Raw genomic sequence first — 4,378 nt, forward strand, 5'->3', positions numbered from 1 at the left:
TTCTGTATCTAGTGAGAATGGCTTCCATTCATTTCCAAACTCAATAAACTCTCATTAGTATATATACATATCCTCATAAATTGTAAATACTCCCATACCGTCAGTTCCCCACACACCAAACACCTCAACTTCTATGATTGCCTGCAAACACATGCTATATTGCTTGCGCAAATTGACTACAGCTTGGAAACTTGATAGAGTTCAAGACAATCTTGTTCCTATTTTGGCCAGTACAAGTCAGCTTCCAGTACCTTGTAAGGTTTAATTTTAGGAGAATAATGTCCCCTGTACGTAGAAGAATGGCAAACTTTTGAAATCTTCCATTGTTCTTCATAGGAGACACACCTCCTAGATATATGGTCAACCCTCTGATGAAATAGTCCAGATTACACCCATAATTACTGTTTTTTTCTTTATAAGACCTCTTCTGGCATTAACATTTTAATCATCATAAAGTTGTCCTGAAACCACACAAATAACAATGTGTGCACTCTACGACATTTTTGTTGCTTGCACTTCCAATATTTGCTCATAAGAATAATGATCACAAATGGGTGATGAAGAGTCAGAAGTTAGTCCATAAAGATGTTCTGGAACATGATTATCTTACCCACGTCCATCTTTGATTTCTATCCAAAATTACAGCATTAATAAAATCCATCTCATGAGTCAAGGTTTAGCTTCTTTCTTACATGGTATCAAATTCAAAGCTGTGTGATCATAAAAAAATAACTATCTTTCTACCTATTAAATAAGAACGACTATTTTCTATACCAAGCTTAACTGCTACCAGTTAATTTCAGCGTGGAGTCAATGACTTGGTCGTCTCCTAAGGTCTTGCTCGAATAGTAGATGACCAGCGGCTTATTTTTTACATTTATCTGAAAACTGCCCGTACTACAAAATCAGAAGCATCATACAATAGGTAACGTTGTTCATCCCAAGTAGGAGTTGATAAAGCTTGGACGAGGGCTTCTTTGATATCCAAAAAGGCAGTTTTTGCGTCAGAGTTAAAAATGAAATCAACATTTTTTGAAAGCAAATTTCTTGGAGATTTTAGCAAAGAGTTTAATAAATCTAATATTGAATCCCAAAAGGCTAAGGAATCCTCTAAAATGCTTGCAGTTTGTAGGAGAAGGAGGGCTATTGATCACCTATATTTTGGCCTTGTCTACATCCAGCCCACACTTTTTAACTTGATGCCCTAGCACTATTTCCTTTTGCACCATAAAATGAGATTTTTCTTAACTTAGAGCCCTATTGTTCTTTAGGAATATCTTCAAATCGTTGTAAAAATTAGAAAATATATATCAAATAAATAACCAATAACATAAAGTCATCCATAATGATTTTTAGACAATTTCCCACTAACTGTAGAGAGCATGGCACTCATGCATATTCGAAAGGTGGCTAGTGATTACGCAAAACGAAAGGCATTCTCCTGAAATAAAAGGTTTATACGGGGCATGTAAATATTATTTTTTTCAGACATATTGTGAATAGCAATTTGATTATAACCACCAAAAAAATTAAATTCTTGCCCTTCAACCTTTTTCTCAATGTCGATACATAAATGGAAGATGATTGTTGTCTTTCTTGGTGGCTAAATTTACTTTTGGAATGTCAGTTCAGACTCGCCATACTATGGAAAGTTATGTTTTGACTTATTCTCCGTGTTCATTCGTTTGCCAATAATCCCACATTTATTAGGCACAACATGAATATGGATCTCTAGGGGCTATCAGAAATGGCAAAAATAAAACTAGCAATGAACCATTTATAGATATCATCTTTAGCCGCTTCTAATATTTGAGGATTTAGGTCCCTATGGGACTCTCTAGATGGCTTGATGTTTTAGTTGATAAAAATTATATGCTCACAAACCTCTGTACTACTGCCATGAATATCACCAAAGAACAACCCATAGTTGATTTGCGCAAAGATAAAACATTCAACAATGGCTCTACTTGATCGAGAGATAAAATATAACAAATAATAGCCATATCAGTTTTATGAGGTTCTAAATATGCATATTTGAGAGAGCGAGATAGGGGTTTGAGTTCTAATTCAGAAGTACACATAAATTCATAAGAAGCTAATGAATTTAAAAGAGACGCATGCAGCTCAGATTCTTTTTCATCCACAATATCACACACATATGCATACTGGCCAGCCTGTTAAGGGAGTCTTAGAAACTTAAAAATCTGAATTTACATATTCTCTTAGCTAGCTTAGAGTTCAATTGTCCCGTTACCTTAATTAGTGGTTTCTTGGGCTGTTGCATAAAAAGGTATACAAAGAACTATGGTGCATGGCTCAAATTTTAGGTGACCTTCATGTCTGCTACTGTTACTATAAAGTCAACATGAAAACAGGAATCATATACTGTTAAAATAACATCATTTAAGTTCCCATATGATTGTTTGATTGATCCATCAATTTGATGCAATTGTATCAAGGTTGGCTCTAATTCTCTAGAATTAAACTTATCGTAACTTGATTTGGGCATAGTATTCACCATTGCCTACGTGTCAATTCTCACATCTACTTAGCGGAGCTCGTAGATCTACTTTCTTCATGTGATTTTGATTCAATAGGATACAGGTAATGCTTTCATATAATTTCAAACTCTTTTGTTTCCTAGATTGAGAGCAAATAGTTTTCGTGGACTTTGAGTATGAAGCAATATTCTGAATTGCTTCTACTCGATGAATAGTAATTGAAAATTCCTAAACAAAGGTTAAGTGATTATCACTAGGGGGACTTCAAAGTTTTTAAGGCTAGGGAAAAGGAATGGGGAACCGAATATTTTGGAGGTTCTAGTGTTGTCATGTTATCATGTTATTCAGAGGTTCTAGTGTTGTCATGTTATCTGGGAGAGTGATAAGCCAAAAATAGGGGTAAAAACTATGCAATTTTTAGCCCTTGTCGTTGTGGATTTTGGCTTATGCAATAAAATTTATTAAAACTCCACTTAAGACGTATAGTGATAAGTATGAGTGTCGTCCAAGGGAAGCTAGTAAGTAATTCGATTTGGTGATTATTAGTCGTTTCACTCTGATTAAACTGAATTTGATCTTCAATGAGGATCAAGTCACCCTAATTAGAGGAGAATTTAGAAAGGGGGGTAGAAGAGTTGAGATGAATAGAAGAAATATGGAGCTCTAAATTGGCTTCTTTTATCCTAATAAAAGGATCCAAGAGGTCAATTAGAGAGGTTGAAAGGGAATTTTTAATTTGAGTTTGGTTTGTTTTTGCAACTTTGATAATTCAAAACTGAAATGGGGGTAATTTAATCTCCTAAGAATTAAAACTAATATTTTTTGAGTTTTTCTTTCAAATGCTTATTTGAATCCCTCGAATTCTCCTCTCAATCCTAATCAGGGCTTGTACATGCCGCTCAAGCCAAGCGATTTAGAATTTCAGATCAAAACCAAGAAGAAAAAACAAGAAATTGAACTAATCTCATTCAAAATGCACAAATCCAAATACAATCAAGGAAAAAGTACCAGATAACTTGATCCAGGGTGGGACTCCTCTCTGTCTTGCAGCTGTGATAGAGAACCATCAAGAATGAGCTCCCCCTCTCGAAATTTAGCTTTTATACTTAGGTTATATGGTAAAAATCACCATTTTACCCCTGTTTAGTACTTAATATTTATCTATCAATGTAGGCTAGATCTGAATAATCCAACCGTACAGATAGAAAGAGGGGATCAAGACGAACAAATTCATAAAACAATCATCTCAATCGGACTTCAGGATCAAAAGTTATTAATAAATCAAATTTAAACCAATTTAATCCATTGGATTTAAAATTGATTTATTTATTAGTTTCGTTTTTAAACACGCAATGACGTGTCGCTCTCTCATTGGCTGGTGCATTTTGAATCCTCCTTTTTGCAGAAAAGTCCTTAAAAAGCCTGGAATTGCTTTTGGACGCCGCCCAAAAATAATTGCGTATATGCCCCTAGCGCACTCTCTCTCCTCCGATTTCTCTGAAAACATTAAAAATATATATTAAAAATTGCAAGAAAACCCTGTAAAATTTTAAATTGGTTCTTTACGCCTGAAGTGGCGACCGAGAGCTGTTTTCAAGGTCTTTTTGCAACGAAAGTTCACAAAAAGGCCCTTGAAAGTGTTAAAATAATAAAAATACTTCTTTTTCTATTATAAATATACTTTTTTTTCCTTGAAATAAATACATTTCATCTTCAAATAAATCTCAGAAAAATCCTAAAAATTCGTAAAAAATTCTAGAAAATTCACTGATTCATTCCCATGCTGATAAATGTCAAAATAAAATATTAAATATGCCATTTTCATTCAAAAATAATTATTTAGAGCTTCAATAAATCCTTTAAAATTCATAGAGTTA

Source organism: Wolffia australiana, chromosome 9 (genome assembly GCF_029677425.1).
Source record: "Wolffia australiana isolate 7733 chromosome 9, ASM2967742v1".
Classification (NCBI taxonomy): domain Eukaryota; kingdom Viridiplantae; phylum Streptophyta; class Magnoliopsida; order Alismatales; family Araceae; genus Wolffia; species Wolffia australiana.